At 41.4% G+C, this 26,856-nt stretch overlaps 1 long non-coding RNA gene across 1 annotated transcript in view; it reads right to left on the reverse strand.

Annotated features, from left to right (window-relative positions):
• Window positions 1–3,179: 3,179 nt before the first annotated feature.
• The window catches only part of LOC127910579 (uncharacterized), a 30,658-nt gene continuing 6,981 nt past the window's right edge, over window positions 3,180–26,856 (reverse strand). The window contains exons 3-4 of the long non-coding RNA XR_008075295.1: window positions 4,925–5,035; window positions 3,180–4,533 (exon numbers count right to left, since the gene is read on the reverse strand). This is a non-coding gene — a long non-coding RNA (uncharacterized LOC127910579). The remainder of the gene's footprint in view (window positions 4,534–4,924; window positions 5,036–26,856) is intronic.

Below are 26,856 nucleotides of genomic sequence, written 5' to 3' on the forward strand. Positions count from 1 at the left end.
TTTTGTTCTTACAGTATGTGTACGTTCGTATCTTGAGTTGAAAAAATATATAAAAAATAGGGTTCAAATAAAAATAAATGTATTGCTTGTATGATGAGGAAAGAATTTATCATTCTGCTCGTTCATTAACCATTTGACCTCCAGATTCAGTGGCGCATGCACTGAGTCACAGAACAATGCCATATACGGGCAACTGGTCAGATGGGTTGCTCTCACTAGTGACTAAAAATACACCAGTTATGTACTGTATCGGAGGTCAACTGGACAGATTCAAATCTGTTTCCCAATGCTTCAGCTTCTGTCAAAAACCTGTCATTTCAATAAGAAGATTCTACAACAGGGATGTCAAACTAATTTTGTCCCGGGGGCTGCATTCTGTCTTCAATGAGGTCAAAATGAGCAAAAAATTGTTCTCTATTCATAGTTTTGGGAATTTTCGATGCTCCCTGACTGTCTAGCTTTCATTCCGGTGATTATGAGCGAGAAGGACACAGGCAATTAACTGTATGAATTTAGGTCCATTATCATTTTACAGTTTCCATTTGGTTTTATTCATTTGAATGTATCATGAGTTCGCAGGCTGTACATTTGACACCCCTGTTCTTCAAGGTAAGATGAGACAATACATTGGCCACACACACATACATTACATGATATGATCCGTTATTGCCTTCTGTTTGGGAGTGCATGAATGAATGGCAGCATTTGTTTAGCGGTCATGTGAACTGTTGTGGTTATATTTGGCTTCCTTTCAGCATCCCATGACATCCTCTGAGGGCAGTAAGGGGAGGAAGGGAGGAAGTGAGGGAGGGAGGCAGAAGGATAGGTAATGGAAAACTGAAGGCCGGATGATAACAGAAAGGGAGGTACATCTTGTTGAGTGCCAATTGCTGCTACCTGCATCCAGAGAGTGTAGGAGTTGACTGGAGTTCCGATTTCCTGTTGGGGATCCCCAAACACACGGATACATCCCCAAACACACTGATACACACACAAATGATTAAAGTAAACTGACAACTTGAACATATTTGCACTGACAAAAGGATCATCCCACACCTTTTATCTGTCACTCTCCCTCTATCTCTCTCGCACTCTGACTTCCTGTGTTTTGTACACAGCGATGTGTCAGTGTCATGGGACTGAGGTCACAGGTTTGTTACCTATAATGAAGCTCTCTGTGCAACGTGACGGCCCGCCCGGCCCAGCCAGCGCAGCAGCAGGCAGTAAAAGAGAGAGTGTGTGTGTGTGTGTGTGTGTGTGTGTGTGAATGTGGGATTGTGAATGTGTGTCAATCAAATATAAATTAGCAGTTGTCACAAAGTGCTTATACAGAAACCCAGCCTAAAACCCAAAAGAGCAATCAATGCAGATGTAAAGAAACAGTGGCTAGGAAAAAACCTACAGCGGAACCAAACTCTGAAGGCCAGTCCTCTTCTGGCTGTGTTAGACACAGCAAGTACATGGCCAGTAAGGCCATATCGTTCTTCAAGATGTTCAAACGTTCATAGATGACCAGAAGGGTCAAATAATAATATCAGTGGTTATAGATGGTGCAACAGGTCAGCACCTCAGAAGTAAATGTGGGTTAGAGAGAGAGATGGGAGAATTAGAGGGAACATACCTAAGATCACACAGTACACCAGATAAGACAGCCTCCCGGAACATAGACTACTGCAACATAGATGCTGGGGATTGAGAAAGGCGTGGTTGGGGGACACTGTAGCTCTCGTCCAAAGTTACCCCAGGATAGGGCCAACCAGGCAGGATATAACCCCACCCACTTTGCCAGGGATATCAACCAGCACAGGTTTCATAATTTCACAGATTACATTTTCACATACTTTTTGAAAATCTTTCTCTGATTTGCAATCCAAAGGGTCCCACCTACAACATGTAGTGTTGTTTTGTTAGATAAAATCCTTCTTTATATCCCAAAAAGTCAGTTCAGTTGGTGCCATCGATTTGAGTAATCCACTCGTTCAACATGCAGACAAAGGAATCCAAAAAGCTACCGCTAAACTTTGTTAAAACAAGTCAAAATATGTTTCTATCTAATCCTCAGGTAATCTAAGATGTAATTAAACTAAAATATTTCATACGGAGTATGGAGTATGTTCAATAGGAAAGCGATATTGGCAGGTGTGCGTCCTCTTCATCGCGCATGCACAGACTGATTTCCACCTCTGAGTCCCAGTACTAAAACTCATAATTCTTCCTCATTTTGAGAATAAAAGGACCCTATCCTGAAGAAGTTTTTAAAAGTCGTGAGCTTACAGCGCAAGACTTAGAGGTACTCAGCGTCACGGCTTCATTGCTCCAGGCCACCGTAAGGGGGAGTTAGAGCACTCATTATGCATTTGGGTCCCAAGGTTTTTATATGACCAATCATATAGAGTGGTTCTAATGACAAATTTGACGCGAGCCACCCGTGCCTGGTAACTTTCTTCAGCAAAGATGGCTGACAAAATATTACAGTGGAAGCAAATATAACGTCATAACGAGTCAGGCAAAACATTTACAATTGAGAGGAATATGTTAGTTAATGTAGAGAGAAACGATTGTGCATATACATTTGTCATTAAGTTAATTTACAAAAATCTCTTTTGAGCAAGTTAGCTAGCTAGTGTTATGACATTATGAATTTGTAATTTGTGTTGTTTAATGTTTTAGGGACTCATGAAAATAACAGCAAACCAGGCTGTCGTCTTGTGAAACAGTGGATGTAAAGAATCTAGTTTGCTAAAGCATTTCCTGCAAATTTAATGTACATGTATGAATCTCTGTGAGACATTCTTTTTCAGTCATATCCAATACTAGGTGTGTCAAACTCCATTCTTTGAATGATGCTGTGTCTGCATGTGTGTATTACAATTATACACTTCAACAGTGTTTACCACTCCTGCTCCTGGGACATCAATGATTACACATTGAAACTACGCAATAGACTAGAAACATGATTTAAATGAAGGCTGATTTGTAATTCATATATACAGAAAAGAAAACTGTACAGTACACTTCCTATGCATCTCTAATTCCCTTCATCTGCATTAATCTGAGGACACAGGATAGGTGTGGTATTCCAATGAGATACTAAATTTCAACCAGTGGAGAATGTTAAATGCTTTATTGAAAGTTTCTTATCCAAGGTGTTATACATCCAGGTGTATATGTTCCTTATCCAGGTGTTATGCTTTATAAATATTATAATTGTAATATTATATTATAAATACAAGTTCAATCTGACGATGACGGGACTGGCTTCCTCTCTCACATCAAAACATACCTGCAGACGAGAGACAGATGGATAGAGAGAGAGCATGATTAAGCTTTGCTTTTTTTATTCTAACGCGGTCGGTCATCATAATCATCAGGAGGTGAAATGCAAAACTGATCTTGGATCATTAACTCTGGGACTACTACATCTCTATCTGTATTTCAATGTAAAGCATCTCTTTAATAATACTTATTGTATAATATAAGAATAATAACCCTCATAACAAATAATGATAACATTGGATAGATTGATGCATGTGCATGTGTAGCATGTGACACTAGCAGGATCATATCAAGGATAGTGTCGCAAATGAATACATAAATACTACTTGAAGCTTGATGATGACTTGATCATTTGAATCAGCTGTGTAGTTCTGGGGCAAAAACAACCATGTGCACCCTTTTGAGTCCCCAGGACCAGGACTGAGAACTGCTGCTCTTCATTGGGACCTCTTAATCTGCAGACAGGCTTTCACATCTCTCTGTATCTGAGGACAGAAAACCTCACAAGAAATAGACAATACACAAAAGTACCTGCTCTATTCAGAATAGCCTACTCTCTCACTTTGACAGCTGGGCCTGCTATCCTTTCACCCTCCTCCAAATGTTTTATTTTCTTTTGCCATTATCAAGAGTGGCACCGGGGCTAAAACAATATCCTACATAGTGTGGGAGCACTGCACCTAAAAAGGCTGGAGACTCATAAATAATCGAAGAGCATGCATGTATATGTCCTGACCAAAAGATGAGGAGTCAGCGGTAGGGTTCACTTGACGTTGCAGCACAGCAGACCCTCAGTAGATGTCAGGAACAATGACACCATTGTCAGTGTTTCCAGTTTCCAGATTATCCTCCTGATGAAGAAGGTACACCTACCTTCCACCTATTGAATCTGGAATGCTCAAAACAAACAAATCTGTGTTAGTGATGATAAACTTAAAGGAAGATCTGTCAAGCCATTCACATATCACACAGACACATACCTCTGCATAGTTTGGCTCAGACACAGGTATTTGGAGCATTCCGATATGCCACAGCTGGTGAGGTGTCAGGTTCGTAACTGTACTTAAAGGGTGATTATTCCAACTCTCTGTGAAATGCTGCAGATCTGCCCGCAGACAAGGTAGGAACACATATCCCACACAGAATATGTGGATATAATTCGACAGGTCAAGGTAGCCTTCTTCCTCCAAACTGTGCAGCTCGCTGTAGTACTGACATGTCACAGCACTCCAAACATCTCTCCATAAGTGTTCCATTCTAACAGAGAGAAAGAAAAGTTTTTTTGGGGGGGGGGATAATCTCTGTGGTCTTGTGGTCTCCCTCCATGAACAGTGAAGTTGGTCCGAGGTTATAGAAATGCAAGTTGTATGTGCCTATTGTGAGTGGTTACTGACTGAAGTGACGCAGACACCTATCAGAGTGTACCTGAAACATTTAAATATAGAGGGCTATGTGTCTCACCACTTGGTTATTGCAAGGCAAACCCCCAGGGAAATCACGACAGCAACAGGGGCTTGATAGTCCAGTGAAAATGGCTGAGTGGTTATGTGGTTTATTTATTTTATTTAATGCATGTGAGACAGGTTCCATGTACAACAAGACAGGCAGAGAGGAAGGGAGAAAAAGAAAACGGGAACAGTTTAATTACCTCTGGTTATGGACACTTTTGCCGGTAATAAAGCTTCCACGGTCTGTTTCTCGGACAGTGAACATACATCTGGCAATATCTACATTTTCGACCCCTTGATCAGCTTGCACTCTGAAAAGAAAATAGATTATTTTTTTGTAGATATGAAAACAATAACTGAGATATGACCGTTTAATCTAAAACAGCAGATGTTTGAGGTTTGATGAGGAAGATGTCAAGGGTTTTTATACAGAAAGTAACTGTATACAAGATGCATAATACATTTTTTTTCTTTGTGATGGCTACTCCAATACTCTGACTTTGTTGTCCTTAATCCATTTTGCCACAACTTTGGAAGTATGCTTGGGGTCATTGTCCATTTGGAAGACCCATTTGCGACCAAGCTTTAACTTCCTGACTGATGTCTTGAGATGTAGCTTCAATATATCCACAGCATTTTTCCTACTTCATGATGCCATCTATTTTGTGAAGTGCACCAGTCCGTCCTGCAGCAAAGCACCCCCACAACATGATGCTGCCACACCCGTGCCTCATGGTTGGGATGGTGTTTTTTGGCTTGCAAGCCTCCCCCTTTTTCCTCCAAATAACGATGGTCTTTATGGCCAAACAGTTATTTTTTTGTTTTATCAGACCAGAGGACATTTCTCCAAAAAGTACGATCTTCATCCCCATGTGCAGTTACAAACCGTAGTCTGGCTTTTTTAGGGTGGCTTTGGAGCAGTGGCTTCTTCCTTGCTAAGCGGCCTTTCAGGTTATGTTGATATAGGACTCGTTTTACTGTGGATATAGATACTTTTGTACCTGTTTCCTCCAGCATCTTCACAAGGTCCTTTGCTGTTCTGGGATTGATTTACACTTTTCGCACCAAAGTACGACGGCTGCGCGGTCCCATGGTGTTTATACTTGCGTACTATTGTTTGTACAGATGAACGTGGTACCTTCAGGTGTTTGGAAATTGCTCCCAAGGTTGAACCAGAGGTCTTGGCTGATTTCTTTTGATTTTCCCATAATGTCAAGCAAAAAGGCACTGAGTTTGAAGGTGGGCCTTGAAATACATTGTAACAACGTGTGTGTAGGTGGCAGGGAAGTCAGGTGCAGGATAATCGAACTTGGTATAAATGGAGTAGTTTAACCTTTTACGACTACTTCAATTTTTGGATAAAAAACGTTCCCGTTTTAAACAAGATATTTTGTCACGAAAAGATGCTCGACTATGGATAGAAAACACTCTGACGTTTCCAAAACTGCAAAGATATTGTCTGTGAGTGTAACAGAACTGATGTTACTGGCGAAACCCAGATAAAAATCCAATCAGGAAGTCCCGCATTTTTTTAATCCGCCTCATGCCAATGACTCCTTATATGGCTGTGAATGAGCTACGAATGAGCTTACTTTTTCTACGTATTCCCCAAGGTGTCTACAGTATTGGGAGGTCTTTTTACGCATTTATGTTGAAGAATAGCCGTAAGGGACAACATTTAGCAAGTGGTCACATGGTGTCTCCCGCATAAAATCTTGCGTAAAGTACTGAGGTAGCCATTTTTCCAATCGCTTCTTATGAGAAACCAATTGTCTCGACGGATATATTATCAAATAGATATGTTAAAAACACCTTAAGGATTGATTCTAAACAACGTTTGCCATGTTTCTGTCGATATTATGGAGCTAATTTGGAAAACAGCTTGGCGTTGTAAGTTGTAAATGAGATCTTGTTCTCAACTGGCCTACCTGGTTAAATAAAGGTGAAATAAAAAATATATAAAATAAAACATATCTCCCAGTGGTGGTTATAATATGTTTTATAAATGCTCAACATCATTGATATGCATTAAACAACGTGTTAATACAATGATGTTAGTAGTGATATTGCAGTGTTATTCAGTGCCGTCTACATATTTATTGGTTCCTTATGACTCAAATAATTGTCTCTCACTATTGGACAAATGAAAGAGGCCAATTATATGACGAGATTCAGATTTGGAGCAGCTTGACTAATAGGGACATTTCAATCTAACATGACCAACCGTTGTTTTTGACACCAAGGGCTCTATTTTCAGGCTGGCGTTAAGGCTGGGTTAGTGTCAAACGCACGTTACACTGGCATTTTCCAGCCCTAACCCCAGGTTTGGCAATTGACATGTCTTATATCAGTTCGCTTGTGCTCATATGGGTGGTGCACATGTGTCCTTAAAAACATGATCCAAAGTGCTACTTTCAGGCAGTGCTTTCGATGCCTGTATACTTCGTGTTTAGAAACAAACTATTTTTTGAACCCCATTTCGTTGAATTTGATTTTAAAAAATCAAGCATACTATAGCCTCCTCTCCTCTAAATTAAGGCTTTTTTTTGTCTGCCCAATACAATTGCGAAGTAGTCAAGACTGTCGATTAAGGGTTTGGCTCCTGATACCACTTGAAAATAAATCTTAATCACCAAAATATCAAGTTTGAGCGGAGTAAAAAATTCCCTTTTTATCTACATTGTAGGCAGGCCCACATTATTTTAGCTGCATGCAGGTCCCAATTTGGACGTAAATAAAATCCCCTCCCCAAAAAATATATACAACTGAATTGCTTGTATTTTGTTCAATATTATTACAACAAAACGTATTAGAATGATTCACCTTACTGATATTATGGTGACAATGTCCGTGGCGCGCTTGCAATGCAACTTCTGGAGATGTGTGAATGTGATTGTATCTGTAAAATGGTTCCGATTATGTTCATAAAACATAGGCCTATTTGGGAGCAGTTAACGAAGAGTGGACATTCTCCATTTATCTTTATATTGGATCATTGTCCAGCTACTGTGAAATGTTTGGATGTGCATAACACCATCCATAGTCTGTGTTCATTTAATATTATATGCCCACGGGGAGAAATGATGGTGCCTGGAAGTGTGACATAGTGTCACGACTTCCGCCGAGGTCGGTCCCTCTCCTTGTACGGGGCGGCGTTCGGCGGTCGACGTCACCGGTCTTCTAGCCATTTTTCTTTGGTTTTTGTATTTATTTTCTACACACCTGGTTTACATTATCCAATTACATGTTCATGTATTTAACCCTCTGTTTCCCCCATGTTAGTTGTGCTTGATTATTTCTATGTTCAGTTCGGTTCATGATGGCTGGTTTTTCGACGGGTGCTGTGTTCACCCGTGCGTAATATTTACTGTTGTTTTTTTGGTCAAGTGTTTTTGTTTACCTTGTGCCTTTATTTTTGGAGTAAAGTACGTTGCTCACTCATTTTGCTCTCCTGCGCCTGACTTCATGCATCAGCTACACTCACCTTATTTAAAAAAAGTTGCTGTTTCGTTTTCTTTAGAATATTATTAGAATGAGTCATTCTCTTTTTAGGGCTTATCAATAATGAATTGAATCTTGCCTGTTGACAATGCATGTCCATGCTCAGCCATAATGCAATTTACAGTAGGCCTAGCCCCTATATCAGTGTGAATGCTATTGAAGCCACAATGTGGACCTCAAATAGGTCCAAGTTAATGTGTTTAGCAAAGATAGGTCTACATTTTGTTATTTCGTTTCTGTAAGCCACTTAACAAACTATAGCGGACTAACATTGGAATTTGAGTTGTTTCCAAGGCAATACATAAAAGACCATGAATACACAACTTGAAGCAACCAAATACACTATTTTGTCATAGAGCACATTCTGATTGGCCAGTGAGGGGCCAAGCCTCAACACACCTACAACTTTTTTATTCATCAAAACTCAGCCGTCTAGGGCCAATGCCAGCAAGTGTGCGGATAATTGTGATAGTGAAAATAGCAACAATATTTCTGTCACCCCCCGGAACCTATAACACTACCGCCTGCGCTTAGATTTACCATTGCATTAGGTTGTTAAAATAGAGCCCCAAGACTACTTTGCTAAATTATGTAACCCCTACACATTCTGTGTGTTCCATCCTGTGTGGTGTGGATGAGTGGTTAGACTCCCTTGGCCCAGCCTGGCATTCTCTGGTTACTCAGTCTACTAAGGTAGCAGGGGCCTTGCCTGGCGTATCCCTTGTGATGAATCAAACCGAGCCAGGCAGGAAGTTCCTGTTGACATGAATGAACCTGCCTTTTAATAACACAGGAGGGACTAACGCTTCTCTCTCTTTCTCTCTCTCTCTCTCTCTCTCTCTCTCTCTCTGACTCACCCCTTTTCACTTTCTATCTCTGTCTCAATTGCTCCCCTCTCTCTATTTTTCTTTGTCTCTCTCCCTCTCTTTCTCTCACTCTCGCCCTCTCTGTGACTCTCTTGCTCTCTGTGTGTGTCTGTCTCACCTCTTGTTCTCTCTCTCCGCTCTCTCTCTTCCTCCCTTTCTCTGGGCCATTACCTCAGCATCTGCCTGTAATAGACGAAGGCCCTAGGCCCAATGTCTGCTATGTGAACATGTAGGGCCTTTTTTGCCATGACCATAAATGCATCCCTGCCACACCAGGCCATTCTAGTTAGTTTTGTAGGACTTGCAAGCACTAAAAAAACCCTCATTAAACTGTAGACAACACCTCCGACATTCCAGTTTAGCCATTAAGCTGAAAAGAAAAAGCACAAAAAGGAAAGGAAAAAGAAGTTGTTTGGGACCACTTGCAGTGCAGCCTCTCTACACATTAAACAGCTTCTCTTTGATGTCCTCTTCCCCCCGCAACGCTCAACCATTACCCAACCTCACACACACACACATCTGGTCCTGCCAAGCCCCGCCACTTCATTATCACCACTGCACGCCACGGCCGCCCTATCTGAGGGTGGAAAGAGTCTATGTGTGTGTCCTGCCACAAGATCTCAGTTTCCCTTCGAAATTTGAGGTATTGTGGATTATCGTCAAATGTTTCACGCAATAATTCTGCATGTTTGAATTTAGCTTGGTTACAGGGTTAAAACTGAAACAACTCTACGGTTAACCGTTTAGGCATTTATTCCTAGTGGTTAACCCTTTACAGGGTTAAACATTTCCGATTTGGGCACTGATAAGCTTATAAATTGGAAAGCAGTGGCTGTACAGTAACATGCTATGCATTACGTCAGCGCTCAGGCTCTGCGCTTCACAGCACTGTATGGTTTTGACTGAAAGACGTTCTGGGAACCGCACATGAGAACCGCACATATCAAGCCCCCACCCCTCCTGCTAATTGGGCAACTTTTGCAACAACAAAAAATTGTCTGAGTGAAGAAAATGCTGTAAATGAAATGTATTTTGAAAGATGAGACATTGGAAATGATAATAAATACCACATTGATGTCATACAAGGCAGTCAAACACCCACGAGTCCAAATGTGCACTTCACATTTCTATATTATAAAACTCATGTCATATACAGTGTCGACGTTTATGATCACTATGTTTGATGTGCAGTTACAAGATGACGTGGCGTCATACGCGGGATGCACACACGAATCCTTTCCACGTGTCCCAAAATGTATATCTGCTTCTCTCAATTGGCCTGTAAACGCCTAACACTGTAAGATCATATGGGGCGGCAGGTTGCTTAGTGGTTGGAGTGTTGGGCCAGTAACCGAAAGGTTGTTCGATCGAATCCCCGAGTTGACAAGGTTAAAAATCTGTCGCTCTGCCCCTGGACAAGGCACTGTTCCTAGGCCGTCACTATGAATAAGAATTTGTTCTTGACTGACTTGCCTAGATTTTTATTTTTTTTATTTTTCAAATTATAACTTAGTCATGTTGGCGATAGAACACTCAGTTAATAACTCACCACGTACACCACACATTTTTTCTTCACCTCACACAAGTCAATAAAGTCTGTTTTTCTTTACATCCACTGCGAATGATTGTTCCTCAGTATTTGAAAAATCTTTCCAACACTTCCGGCCTCAATAATCACCAAGCCCCGGTGTGAAAGAACAAAATATCATGATCTGATGATCCCGTATATGCAGTGGAAACGTCACTAAATGGTGCAGGAAACATTGAGGGCCCGGAATAAGCTAGTTGATACAATGCAAGTTGCAAGTTGGTTAGCGACAGCTTCGGCCGGACCCTGCGATAATATGATACAATGTTGAATTTCACTAAGCTCAAGACAAGACAGATACAAAGGATGGCAGACAGGTGAAGAATATAAATGAATTAATTTTCATCAGGATATTTTCTACTGTTTTTAATTTGTCGGTTTTAAGCTGTTGTATTTTACTTAGTTGATGATGAAAGTTATAGGCCAACTGCTGCATTGGCCTATAGGCTATCTCTGAGTTCTATGCTCTCATTTCTTTAGCCGCCAATGGATCACAGTATATCAATGTGTCCGTATGACAGAGGCTAGTGCTCTCGCCATAGGTGAATTTGACATTTTAGATTTTTGTCATTTTAATTCAGAATTTGATGATTAACCACGTGACAATGAATTTGAGAAACTGAAATTTTATTATTGAAATGAAACTGTTCCAAGAAAATATTAAAATAGTCATAACTGGTACACAGATTGGTTGAAAGGGTAGGATAAATTGTAAACTTCCCCAAATTTGAAACTCATTAGCTGCCTATGGTTTTTGCTATTACACTCGTAAAAACATGTGTGCAAGCGCATGCACGCATAGGAGGTGTCACGAAGAAATGGGCCCACCTATGGAAATCAAATTCCCGTCAAACTGATTCATTCTTGCGCCGGGTCTGCGTAAGGGTAGTGCATACATTGCAGTACGTACATCACTGGGGCCGATCTCCCGCCCATCCAGGACCTCTATACCAGGTGGTGGTGTCAGAGGCCCTAAAAACTTCAGCCACCCAAGTCATAGACTGTTCTCTCTGCTAACGCACTGCAAGAGGTACCCGGAACGCCAAGTCTTGGGCCAAAAGGCTCCTGAACAGCTTTTATCCCCAAGCCATAAGACTGCTGAACAGTCAATCAAATGGCTACCCTGTCTATTTGCATTGACCCCCTTTTATTACACTGACTATCTTGCACTGGCTCTTTGCACATACTACACACACACACACACACACACACACACACACACACACACACACACACACACACACACACACACTACATAGGTAGGGCTGGTACAGTAGGTACAGTGACCATATTACCACCACACCGGCGGTCAACGAGTTATGACCACAGTCAAATTCCATGTGACCGTTTAGTCACGGTAACTAAGCTTCTCCAAGCTCTGATGCTGCTGATGGTCATTAGTAGCCTACCAAACTTGCTAACTGCCTGGTACTCAGCACTCTATTGTCCCTCTTCTCACTGACATCAATGCAAATGTAATCGGAAATCAAATTGAACACTTCATGAGAGCCCATGAGCTCATGTTTAACAACATTTCCATGGGCTCTGTTAAAAAGAGGAGGATCTGATCAACTTTATATATGCTAGGCCTACTATATTTATTTCTCAGCTTTCCTGGTATTAAGCACACTGCTTCGCTATACAACAGGAGTATAACCAAACTGTCTGGAATGAAAATTAACCATGGGAAGGTGTCCTCTTCGCTATTTAAGTGCATAGATGGCGTGTAATTCTTTTCCCCTGCCCCTGTTCTAAGACAGGTGCGTGATAATGGTCCATTCTAAATCAAAACTAATTTCACACACATATATATTTTTTTATATGTAAAGACAAGAAGATTAAAGAAGAATATGAATGAATCACTTGTGAATGATGTGTTATCACTTGTGAATGATTCCCAGCTTGTGTGCAGTAAGGCAAAGAAACAGCACATGCCTTTTTTTGCAACTTTTTAAAATCATAGTTGCACACCTCATGTAGCCTAGCCCATAGACCTATATGTTTTGATAAGGTTTGTAATCACAACTAAAATGGCCAAGTAACTTCTTAAAATGAAGCACATTAATCTGCTTTACAACCGGTGTAGATCCTAATTGGCATACATAGGCGGTGTGTCAGTTTCAAGTTTGGGGAAAGATAAATTTAACCATAGAAATGCACCTTTATAATAAAGTATTACATGTGTAATCGCATTTACATTCACTTTTGCGAATGGTGTTGTCCCACTAATTGATTGCATTTTGGAAGATTCATTCTTATAGCATCACTGAGCTTATAATGTAAAGAAATAGCCTAATAGTGTATCAACATTTTAAGCTAAACTTTCTGATCTGTTGCTTCAGCCTCATTGTTTACATTAGTTTTTTTAATGCAAGTGGTTGTATTATTTTGGGATCTATTTCATCTCACAACTGTCCCAGACTATGTTTGGAATTCTTCTTTCTCGCACAGAAGGACAAGTTGACCAATAGAATAGTTAAACTTTTTGTACTACGTGGATAGTAGATTGACATAGGCTAGTGCTGTTTCTGTTTCTAAGCCTATTCATCTTGTTGGCTGGCGAAAAGTAAATGTGGATAGATTTCTAAAATTTTCAATAGGCACCTCGAAATTCGATAAGGTCACACGCAGTTGCGTCCCAGATGTGTTTGTCTTCACTTGTAGCATATTTCGGAGCTGAGATGCCTGAGGTCACTGTGCTCCGAAGCACCTCTCATTCACATGGCTCTCTCTCGGATATCTCAGTTCTTATTAGCCAATGCCCATAATATCTGAGAGAGCCATGTGAATGAGAGGTGCTTCGGAGCACTGTGATTGGCAGCCGGGAGAAGGGAATTATAATTCTTATATTCAGCTCAAGGGCACGACGGCCAGTGACTGCAAAAGGCATGGATTTCTTAAGGGCCATTATGACCACACAAGGGGGATGCCGCTGGGATATTCGAGGCATTATCAAGTGCTTCTCAAATTGTGAAAGAGAGACTGATGAAGTTTGTGCAGCCTGTGCACGAAACAAAGCAGAGGTCATGCCTCAGAGTCGCATCATGCAGCCTTAAAATGTATTACAAATCTAAACATATTGCCCAAGGTTTGTATTACAAATAGTGTTGCATAGTTCACTCTAAATTAAGCACAAGTGTTTCTTTGTTAATCGTTCAACACAGAATATCCGCATGTGCGAACTCCTTCAGAAATATTATTGAGCTATGTTCAATTGAAGTCTTTATAATATAAAATAATGCCATGGAATTCTTAATAAATCGTGTCTGCTATATGAACTAATGTGGCCCACAGCCATATGGCATAGCCAGATCAGGACAACTCAGAGAATGCTACTCTGTTCTTCTGAAATATATATATTCTTCATATCATGTTTCTTTAGACCAGTCTAAAATAAATAATGTATATATTGTGGTTATTACGGTTTTCTTCTGGTGAAAGAGAGGAGGACCAAAATGTAGCATGGTTATCTTTATACATCGTTAATGAAAGATGAAAAATTAACAATATACAAAACAAGACCCATGAAAAACCAAAAAAGCCCTGTCTGGTGCAACAAACACAGAGACAGGAACAATCACCCAAGAAATACCCAAAGAATATGGCTGCCTAAATATGGTTCCCAATCAGAGACAACGATAAACACCTGCCTCTGATTGAGAACCACTCTAGGCAACCATAGACTTTCCTAGACTACTTAACTAAACACAATCCCATAAACTACAAAACCCCTAGACAAAACAAACCACATAAATCACCCATGTCACACCCTGGCCTAACCAAAAAAATAAAGACAACACAGAATACTAAGACCAGGGCGTGACAGTGGTGTTATAGGCTATATATTACATGGATTTATTTGACTTTTTAAAATGTAGATGGTTATAGAGGTCTGCATCAGTGGCTTGCAGACGTGGAAGCCAGGAGATGCTAAATGTGTTTATGTTAATTAACAGTCTGGCAGTTAATTTGCCTAGCAATCACCAGCTGACAAAATTTCATGACGCCACATTCCTGCTCACTACACACACAAAAACAGACACACACATGGATATTGACGCCATACATACACAGACACACTTTCACACTCTTCACATACACTGCTGCTACTCTGTTTTATTATTTATCTAGATGACCTTTTACCCCTACATAGTACATGTACATATTACCTCAATTACCTGAACTACCTCGTATCCCTGCACATTAACTTGGTACCGGTACTCCTTGGAAATAGCCTTGCTATTGTTATTTATTTATTGTGTTACTGTTGACTTTTTTGCTAATATTTCTTACTTTCTAACTCATTTTTGGGAAAGGGCTTGTAAAGTAAGAGTTTCACGGTCAAGTCTACACCTGCTGTATTTGGCGCAGGTGACAAATAAAATTTGATTTAATTTGATAAAAACTTAAACATAGTCATTTAGATTTGGCAATAAGTGTTCTCATCTTGAACACAGGCATTTAGAATGCGAGATTAAAGATGATAGTCAGCTTTTTCCAGTCAATTTCCAACCAGGAGAACACCAAAAGTGCCTTCAGAAATTATTTACACCCCATGACTTTCAATATTTTGTTGTGTTACAAAGTGGGATTAAAACTTACAAAGTGGGATCAAAAAAAATAATTTTGTCAATGATCTGCGAAAAATACTCTGTCATGTCAACGTGGAAGAAAAACTCAAATTGGTAAAAAAAAAAATCCTGAAAAATAAAACACTAACCTTGATTCGCTAAGTATTCAACCCCCTGAGTCAATATATATTAGACACCTTCGGCAGTGATTACAGCTGTGAGTGTTTCTTGGAAAGTCTCTAAGATCTTTCCCCACTTGGATTGTGCAACATTTGCCCATTATTCTTTTCAAAATTCTTCAAGCTCCGTCAAATTGGTTATTGATCATTGCTAGTGAACCATTTTCAAAAAAAAAAAAAATTCAAGTCAATTCTGTAACTCGGCCATTAAGTAACATATACTGTCTTCTTGGTAAGCAACTCCAGTGTAGATTTGGCCTTATGCTTTCGGTTATTGTCCTGATGAAAGGTGAATTAATCTCCCAGTGTCTGGGGGAAAGAAGACTGAAGCAGGTTATGGAGTGGTACTCAGTATGTGTTGTATTTTATTTGCCTGAAACATAAACACTTTGTATTCAGGACAAAAAGTTGATTGCTTTGCCACTTTCTTAGCAGTGTTAATTTATTGCCTTGTTGCGAACAGGATGCATATTTGGTCATATTTTTATTCTGTACAGGGTGTCCTTCTTTTCACTCTGTCAATTAGGTTAGTATTGTGGAGTGTTGTTGATCCATGTCTCCTATCACAGTCATTCAACTCTGTAATTGTTTTAAAATCACCACTGGCCTCATGGTGAAATCCCTGAGCGATTTCTTTCCTCTCAGGCAACTGAGTTAGAAAGGACGCTGGTAACTTGCTGTATCTCCCTGGTCTTTGTGGTTGAATCTGTGTTTAAAACTCACTCCTCGACTGAGAGACCTTACAGATAATTGAATGTGTGGGATACAGAGATGAAGTAGTCATTCAAAAATCACGTTAAACACTATTATTGCACACAGAGTGAGTCCATGCAACCTATTATGTGACTTGTTAAGCAAATATTTAGTCCTTAACTTGTTTAGGCTTGCCATAACAAAGGGGTTGAATACATACTGACTCAAGACATTGGTAAACATTTTAACACATATAATTCCACTTTGACATTATGGGGTAATGTGTGTAGGCCGGTTTAAATGCAGGCTGTAACACAACAAAGTGTGGAAAAAGTCAAGGGGTGTGAATACTTTCAGAATGCACTGTATGTGTTCAGAACATAAACACTTGGTTTTTACAGTGTAAACGTGCATTGAAATGACTGCACACTTTGGAGAGATGTGTGGCTATTTGGAGACACCAGCCTTATGTTGCACCTATCCTGTATTTTCCAGGAATATGCTTATCATCTCACTTAATGAATCCAGAGTGTTTTCAGGTTTCATTATCAACAAATGTGTGAAAGCACATTAAATGCAAAGTGCACATAAACTCAACAGTGTAAAGTTTGGATTCAGTCTTGTGTGAGGCGTGCTCAACTTTGGTCTAAAAATGTTGTATTGATCTCCAATCTGTTACCTATCAATTGCTACCTTGCTTATGCATTTTAATATTTCTTCTGTTCGAAGCATTTCTATTTAGCCCTACATATTGTCCAATTCCCAAGAGTGTAAAGTATTAAGGTTATGGCAATTGTTTGGGGAAAGCTTAAAACAAAATATTTAAAAACAATGCGCTATGGTATCATCAGCATTCGCAGTATTCTCATTGTGAGCATTGTGAACTACCGAACATTGTGAACTGCTGTAGTGCAGTGGTCTAAGCAGTGCGTTCTGACTCCAAGCATCATAAGTAAGAGCTCATGCAGTACTCTTTTTTTTTTTTTTTTGAGTGCCAAGGAAGGCATATATCAACGTTCTCAGGACCTTTTCAAACATCCAAAATCGCAATCTATGTCTAGTGAGCAGTCTGGTGTGTGTGTCTGTGTGTTGCTGTGATGGGAGGCGGGAGGCACACCAGCGTAGCTTTCCTCGCCGCGAAACTTCCTGATTTCCTGGTTCCCCTTTCCCTTGATTAGCTGTTGGCTTTTATTGACCTCTCGGCAGGCGTGTGAGACAGCACCTCCAAACACACACACACACTAACCAAACCAATTAGCCCCCCAGATGCCCTTCTTCTTCTTCCACTTTCATTTTTACACGAGGGGCTGTGTCACACCCTGACCTTAGTATTCTTTGTTTTCCTTTTTATTTTGGTTAGGTCAGGGTGTGACATGGGTGATGTATGTGTTATTGTCTTGTCTAGAGGTTTTGTATGTTTATGGGGCTGTCCACTTTCTAGGTATATTGTATGTCTATGGTTGCCTAGATTGGTTCTCAATTAGAGGCAGCTGTCTATCGTTGTCTCTGATTGGGAACCATATTTAGGCAGCCATATTCTGTGGGTACTTTGTGGGTGATTGTTTCCGTGTCTGTGTTTGTTTCACCACACGGTACTGTTTCGGTTTGTTCACGGTTCGTTTATTGTTTTGTACTGTTTCGTTTGTTTCATTAAAATCTACTATGGACACTTACCACGCTGCATTTTTCTTCAGACGAAGAGGAAGAAATCAGCCGTGACAGGCTGTAAACAGATACAGCTAGTTGTTACCTTCAGCTGCAGCACTACTTTACCCCTCCTCTCTCACTCCCTCCATCTCTCATTCACTTACTTCCTCTCTGAACGTCTGTAAAAATATATATATTCCTCCGGTTTGTTGAGACTCCAGATTTCAGATCGTGATGGGGTCAGGTGGGCCCCTGTAGACACTAGTGCCTACATCACTTCTGATCTGTCTTCTTTTTGGGCTATGTATGCAACAGGGTGAGAGGAAATATGTATGCCTCTTTCGAAGGGTGGTACACAGCCACTGTAACGCAATTCAAGGATGTCCAAAACACTTTGAAAGCGCTTTAAAAGTTTTTCAAAGCAAGAAACATTTTTATACAATCAGTGGCCAGTTTATTAGGTACACCCATACAGTGGATTCTCTTATTTAAAATAGTTTTTTGTCAATAACTCATAATGACATTGCAAAAACAGGTTTTCATAAATGTTTGCAAATCTATTAATGTTTAGACAGAAATATCACATTTACATAAGTATTCAGAACCTTTACTCAGTACTTTGTTGAAGCACCTTTGGCAGCAATTACAGCCTCGAGTCTTCTTGAGTATGACGCTACAAGCTTGGCACACCTGTATTTGGGGACTTTCTCCCATTTCTTCTTGGCAGATCCTATATAGCTCTGTCAGGTTGGATGGGATGCGTCGCTACAGAGCTATTTTCAGGTCTGTTCAATCTGGTTCAAGTCCGGGCTCTGGCTGGGCCATTTTAGGACATTCAGAGACTTGAAGCCACTCCTGCCACTCCTGTTTTAGCTTGGCTGTGGGCTTAGGGTTGTTGTCCTGTTGGAAGGAGAACTTTGGTCCCAGTCTGAGGTTCTGAGCGCTTTGAAGGTGTTCATCAAGGATCTCTCTGTACTTTGCTGCCACCACCATGCTTCACTGTAGGGATGGTGCCAGGTTTGCTCCAGACGTGAGCAAACCTGGAGCTCAATATTGGTTTCATCAATAAAATAAAATAAATTACATGCTATACAACAGGTGTAGTAGACCTTACGGTGAAATTATTACTTACAACACTTAACCAACAATACTGTTTTTTTTTTACATCTGAAGATAATAAGAAATAAAATGAACAAATAATGAAAAATCAGCAATAAAATATAAATAAGAAGGCCATACACAAGTGGCACCGGTACAGAGTCAATGTGCGGGGGCAACGGTTAGTCGAGGTAATTGAGGAAATATGTAAATGTAGGTATAGATATTAAAGTGACCATGTATAGATCATAAACAGAAAGTAGCAGCAGTGTAAAAGAGCGGGGGGCAAGCAAGCAGTCTGGGTAGCCATTTGATTAGATATTCAGGAGTCTTATGGCTTGGGGGTAGAAGCTGTTTTAGAAGCCTCTTAGATCTAGACTTGGTGCTCCGGTATCGCTTGCCGTGTGGTAGGAGAAAGAACAGTCTATGACTTGGGTGGCTGGAGTCTTTTACCTTATTTAGGGACTTCCTCTGGTATAGAGGTCCTGTATGGCAGGAAGCTTGGCCCCAGTGATGTACTGGGCGGTACGCACTACCCTCTGTAGTGCCATGCGGTCGGAGGCCGAGCAGTTGCCATACCAGGCAGTGATGCAACCAGTCAGAATGCTCTCGATGTTGCAGCTGTAGAACATTTTGAGGATCTGAGGACCCATGTCAAATAATTTCATCCTCCTGAGGGGCCTAAAGGTTTTGTCGTGCCCTCTTCACGACTGTCTTGGTGTGCTTGGACCATGTTAGTTTGTTGGTAATGTGGACACCAAGGAACTTGAAGCTCTCAACCTGCTCCACTACAACCCCTTCACTGACAATGGGGGCGTGCTCGGTCCACCTTTTCCACCTTTTCCACAATCATGTCCACCAGAGAATCTTTTTGTTAATGGTCGGAGACTCCTTTAGGTGCAAACTCCAAGCGGGCTGTCATGTGCCTTTTACTGAGGAGTGGCTTCCGTCAGACCACTCCACCATAGAGATGGTTGTCCTTCTGGAAGGTTCTCCCATTTCCACAGAGCAACTCTGGAGCTGTTTTAGAGTGACCAGGTTCTTGGTCACCTCCCTGAACAAGGCCCTTTCCCCCAATTGCTCAGTTCTGCTGGGCGGCCAGCTCTAGAAAGAATCTTGATGGTTCCAAACTTCTTCCATTTAAGAATGATGGAGGCCACTGTGTTCTTGGGGACCTTCAATGCTGCAGACATTTTTTTGGTACCCTTCCCCAGATCTGTGCCTCGACACAATCCTGTCTCGGAGCTCTACGGACAAGTATTTTGACTTCATTACTTGGTTTTTGCTGTGACATGCACTTTCAACTGTGGGACTTCATGTAGATGTGTGCCTATCCTGAGTGGCGCAGCGGTCAAAGGCACTTCATCTCAGTGCAAGAGGTGTCACTACAGTCCCTGGTTCAAATCCAGGCTGTAACACATCCGGCCGTGATTGGGAGTCCCATAGGGCTGGCGCACAATTGGCCCAGCGTTGTACATGATTGGCCAGGGTAGGCTGTCATTGTAAATAAGAATTTGTTCTTAACTGACTTACCTAGTTAAATTTAAAAAATGTCCAATCAATTGAATTTACCACAGGTGGACTCCAATAAAGTTGAAGAAACATCTCAAGAATGATAAAAGGAAACAGGATGCACCTGAGCTCAATTTTGAGTCTCTTAGCTAAGAGTCTAAAATACTTACAGTACATATATACAAAGTATGTGGACACCCCTTCAAATTCGTGGATTCGGCTATTTTAGCCACACCTGTAGTGTATCACACAGCCATGCAACCTTCATGGACAACATTGGCAGTAGAATGGCCTTACTGAAGAGCTCAGTGACTTTCAATGTGGCACTGTCATAAGATGCCACCTTTCCATCAAGTAATTTCATCAAATTTCTGCCCTGCCAAAGTGCTATTATTGTGAAGTGGGTTTCCATGAGTTTCCAGGAGTGGTGTAAAGCTCGCCGCCCTTGGACTCTGGAGCAGTGGAAACCTGTTCTCTGAAGTGACGAATCACAATTCACCATATGGCAGTCTGACAGACGCCAGGAAAACGCTACCTGCTCCAATGCATAGTGCCAACTGTAAAGTTTGTGAAGGAGGAATACTGTTCTGGGGAGGTTTTTCATGGTTTGAGCTAGGCCCCTTAGTCTCAGTGAAGGGAAATCTTAACGCTACAGCATACTATGACATTCTAGACGATTCTAAAGTGAGGTCCATGCAGAAATGGTTTGTCGAGATCGGTGTGGAAGAACTTGACTGGCCTGCACAGAGCCCTGAACTCAACTCCATTGAACACCTTTGAGATTAATCGGAACATCGAATGCGAGCCATAGCATCAGTGACCGACCTAACTAATGCTCTTGTGGTTGAATGGAAGCAAGTCCCCGCAGCAATGTTCCAACATCTAGTGGAAAGCCTTCCCAGAAGAGTGCAGGCTATTATAGCGGCAAGGGAGGACCTACTCCATATTATTGGCCATGATTTTGGATTTTTTCACATTTTTATTTCACCTTTATTTAAGGTAGGCTAGTTGAGAACACGTTCTCATTTACAACTGTGACCTGGCCAAGATAAAGCAAAGCAGTGCGACACAAACAACAACACAGAGTTACACATGTAATAAACAAACATACAGTCAATAACACAATAGAAAAAAAATTATATATACAGTGTGTGCAAATGAGGTAAGATAAAGGAGGTATGGCAATAAATAGGCCATAGTGGCGAAATAATTACAATTTAGCAATTAAACACTGGAGTGATAGATGTGCAGAAGATGAATATGCAAATAGAGATACTGGTGTACAAAGAAGAAGAAAAAAATATTTATAAATAAATTAGATGTTCGACAAGCAGGTGTCCACATACTTGTCATGTAGTGTATAATTGAAAAATTACAACTCCTCACGAACCTAAAGTCTCCATGGACATAAAGGCCAGCAGCACCCTGACCTCCTGATTTATTTACTGTGAAGCTGTCTAACTTGTTTTTTCTTGTTTGCACAAAATGATCACAAAATGATCATCGCAGCTAATAATGGGGACCTAATGGAAAATACTTGACCGGTGTGGGGGTCTTCGATTGAAAAAACAGGCCGGTGTGGGAGCATCAACGGGCAGGTTTGCTAGAAATGCCAGGGACAATTTCTGGTCCCAGTCCACCTCTGTCTGACCCCAACGGCTGGTGGTGTGATTGCATGTGCTCTTTGTTACGTGTAGTTCTAGTTAGGATTATTTTCTATGCCTCACCTAGCTACCTTTTCTTCTGGGCCTCTTTCCTGATGCACAATTGAAGCATCCTCATTTGATTAATATAATTGTACATAATAGTTGTGTAGAAATATAGAGCCAATTATTGATGAATGTAGCATGCCAGATAGGCTTGTTCGGTCCAAAGGACAACCTTACTATTTGCTGTTGTTTTCCTTCGACACCTTTACGGTAGCACCGATCTAACGCTAGACTCTAAAATATGTCGAATCTGTAGAACGTGTAGAATCCAGAACATGTGTGTTACACAAGGGAATGCTTTCTCCTGTCCAGCTGATCCAGACAAGAATGCAGACAGAGGAAGAGGCTATACCCGTCTGAGTAGTTATAAAGTAGATCCGCGAACTGAGGTTGAGCATGGTTCATGTAAACACCCCTGGGGGGTTCGGGGCAGGACTGCTGGACCTGTGTGTGGCGTGGTGTCGTGTGGCGTGCATCTGCATGTGTTGAGGAAAGGTTAGATAAAAGCTTCAAAAGGTGGCCTTTTTCCCCTCTGTGGCATATACTGCACTTGACCGGACACATTTCTCTTTTCATCTCCCTCCATCTCTCGCTGTCTTCCTCACTCTCTCTCCCCCACTCTCTCTCTCTGTCTGTCATATTAAAGGTGACCTCTCTGACTGGGTGGTGACCCCATTGTTCCACCAGCAACAGTGTGAATGGGGTCGAGAGGAAACGCACTCCTTACATCCTGCAGGAAGTCCCTGACCCCTAACCCCCCCACCTCGTTTTATGACCACTCCACAGCTGCCCAGCCCACTTTTCCACCACATCGTTCCCCAATCACACAGAATCAGACAAGTTTGCTCGCACACACATATCGTGCCTGCAGATTTTACCTCAATGTGGATAAATGCATGCCAAATGCTGCTATTCAAGGCAATATGGGCTGGAAAATTCTATGGCAACACCAGTGGCTATGTTTTTTTGGAGCATGCCAAATGAATGGCCATGCCATGTCAAAGCCATTTTTAACTGCATCTATATGGATCAGCTCACAGATACAGACAAAAGTGTATTCTAGAAATGACCAAAATACTTTTACATCAGCACTTTTAGGGAGTTATACCAACTGATAAACAAACCCTGAAGTAACAAACTATTCCTTTTTAAACACACTTTTGGGACAGACCGCCATGTACGTACAGCTTTATCCAAGCAACATTGGTGCTCTATTGCAAAATCTTTACTGTAGATTAGACAACGACATTCGGGATCTTTTTCATCAACGGTCGAGATGAAAATAAGAAATTGAGTGAAATGTTACCAGGTATCAATAATGTAAATGCCTGGGCCAAAGTCTGTCAATTTATAGTCCTAAGGAGACGTTGCTTTATAGTCCTAAGGAGACGTTGCTTTACAAGTGTCTAACTGTCCTTTCACCTACAGTATTACATTTTTTGTGTTTATGCATACGTGTATAGATTATGTAATATAGGTGACGCCTGTTCCATGTCTGAACATGATTCTTTTTAGTGTCTCAATAAATCAATTTGAGTGGTCCACAATGTTTATCAAATTAAAATAATCTGGTATTGTGTATTATTGTGTCAATGTGGAGTGACAATTAAATACATAATTCTAAACTCTGAAAACAAACACTACACCAGGCTTAAATACCGTAGCGACTGTAATCCAAACGTATTGGCCCATCAGAGATGAACTAGGGGCAACTCCTCCTCCCATACTTTCCCCATGAGCACCCGACATGATAGCCCTGGTGGGCCACTACAATACATTTAATACCCACTATATTCTGCTCCACTTAGCCCTCCGTACATCCACTTTCCTGGGCTTAAACACACATCACCCCATAACTTAACTATCCTTGTCCTGCTCTCTAGCCCTCTATCTATTATCTACAACCCCCCTAACATACACAATCACGTAAAAACAGAAGGACAAATAGGTAGGAGAAAGCAACGCCCCCCCTAGGGAACAGGCTTGGAGGTGGAGAGGAGATAGATGGGGGTGATGGAAAAAAGACTACTGCCCCACATTGTCCCCCACTATTCCCACCACCGCCTCACCCCGTCCACCTCCTCCATTACCCCTTCACAAAAATATTTAAGACCTTTCAATACCCCCCGCCCTTCTTCCCTCCTTCCCTTCTCAGACAGCGTGAAATCTTCCCCTGAAAAAGAGGTGGGGGTACTCGTCCGTTACTACCCCTCACTCCTTTCTTTCTCCTTTCATGAATTCTCTCCATTCTCCATGGGTCCACCCTGCCCCAGGGCCCCATAAACCCTTTGTGCAGATCGATGGCCTGCTGCTAGAGCTTAGACAGACCTAGTAGCGGCAAATCAAATCAAATCAAATTATATTTGTCACGTGCCGAATACAACAGGTCTTAACCACACAATGCAGTTTGAAGAAAAAGTTGTTAAGATAGTGTTTACTATAATAAACTGAAGTAAATAATAATAAATAGGAAAAATAGAAAAAGAACAAATAATTAAAGAGCAACAATAAAATAATAGTAGCGAGGTTATATACAGGGGATGCCGGTACAGAGTCAATGTGCGGGGTTAGTCGAGTTAATTGAGGCAATATGTACATGTAGGTAGAGGTAAAATGACTATGCATGGGTAATAAACAGAGAATAGCAGCAGCGAAAAATGGGAGTGAGGGGGGGCAATGCAAATAGTCCGGGTAGCCATTTGATTAGCTGTTCAGGAGTCCTATGGCTATGGGGTAGAAGCTGTTAAGAAGCCTTGGCGTTCATGTACCGCTGGCCATGCTGTAGCAGAGAGAAAAGTCTATGACTAGGGTGGCTGGAGTCTTTGGCAATTATTTGGGCCTTCCTCTGACACCGCCTGGTATAGAGGTCCTGGATGGCTGGGCCGTACTCACTACCCTCTGCACTTGGCCATGCAGTCAGGGGTGAACAGGGAAATCTTTGGATCTGTTGAGGTGGTATGCAAATTAGAGTGGGTCTTGGGCTTCTGGGATAATGGTGTTGATGTGAGCTATGACCAGCCTTTCAAAGCACTTCATGGCTACAGACATGAGTGCTACGGGTCAGTGGTCATTTAGGCAGGTTACCTTGGTGTTTTTGGGCACAGGGACTATGGTGGTTTGCTTGAAACATGTTGGTATTATAGACTCGGTCAGGGACACGTTGAAAATGTCAGTGACACTTGCCAGTTGGTCAGCGCATGCTCTGAGTACACATCCTGGAAATCCGTCTGGCACTGCGGCCTTGTGAATGTTGACCTGTGTAAAGCTATTACTCACATCGGCTACGGAGAGTGTAATCACACAGTCATCCGGAACAGCTGATGCTCTCACGCATGCTTCAGTGTTACTTGCCTTGAAGTGAGCATAGCAGTTATTTAGCTCGTCTGGTAGGCTCGTGTCACTGGGCAGCTTGTGGCTGTACTTCCCTTGGTAGTCCATAATAGTTTGCAAGCCCTGACACATCTGACGAATATCAGAGCTGGTGTAGTACAATTCAATCTTAGTCCTGTATTGATGCTTTGCCTGTTTGATGGTTCGTTGGGGTGCAAAGCGGGATTTCTTATATGCGTCTGGGTTAGAGTCCTGCTACTTGAAAGAAAAACCTCTACCCTTTAGCTCAGTGCGGATCTTTCCTGTTATCCATGGCTTCTGGTTGGGGTATGTACGTACGGTCACTGTGGGGACGACGTCATCCATGCACTTATTGATGAAGCCAGTGACTGATGTGGTGTACTCCTCAATGCCATAGGATGAATCCGGGAACACATTCCAGTCTGTGCTAGCAAAATTGTCTTGTAGCTGATGCATCTGCATCATCTGACCACTTCCTTATTGAGTGAGCGAGTCACTGGTACTTCCTGCATTAGTTTTTGCTTGCAAGCAGGAAGCAGGAGGATAGAGTTATGGTCAGATTTGCCAAATGGAGGGCGTGGGAGAGCTTGGTATGTGTCTCTGTGTGTTGAGTAAAGGTGGTCTAGAGTTTTGTTTCCTCTGGTTGCACATTTAGCATGCTGGTCGAAATTTGATCAAACGGATTTAAGTTTCCCTGCATTAACGTTCCCGGCCACTAGGAGTTCCGCTTCTGGATGAGCATTTTCTTGTTTGCTTATAGCCTTATGCAGCTCATTGAGTGCCATCTTAGTGCCAACATCGGTTTGTGGTGGTAAATAGACATCTATGAAAAATATAGATTAAAAATATCTTGATAAATAGTGTGGTCTACAGCTTACATGAGATACTCTACCTCAGGCGAGGAAAAACCTCAACACTTCCTTTATATTAGATTTCATGCACCAGCTGTTATTTACAAATAAACACAGGCCGTCACCCCTTGTCTTACCGAAGGCAGCTGTTCTATCTTGCCGATGGACCGAAAACCCAGCCAGCTGTATGTTATCCATGTCGTCGTTCAGCCACGACACGGTGAAACATAAGACACACTACCAGTCAAAAGTTTTAGAACACCTACTCAATCAAAGGTTTTTCTTTATATTTACTATTGTATACATTGTAGAATAATAGTGAAGACATCTAAAACTATGAAAAAACACATTTGGAATCATGTGGTAACCAAACAATTGATAAACAAATAAAAAATATATATATATATATATTTTTTACAAATAGCCATCCTTTGCAGTATCTCAACTTGCCTTCTTAAAAATTAAGGAAACCCCTAGGTAGGTGTTCTAAAACTTTTGACCGGTTGTGTATTACAGTTTTTAATGTCCCGTTGGTAGGATAGTCTTGATCGGAGCTCATCCATTTT

The sequence above is a fragment of the Oncorhynchus keta genome, chromosome 22, assembly GCF_023373465.1.
Source record: "Oncorhynchus keta strain PuntledgeMale-10-30-2019 chromosome 22, Oket_V2, whole genome shotgun sequence".
Lineage (NCBI taxonomy): Eukaryota > Metazoa > Chordata > Actinopteri > Salmoniformes > Salmonidae > Oncorhynchus > Oncorhynchus keta.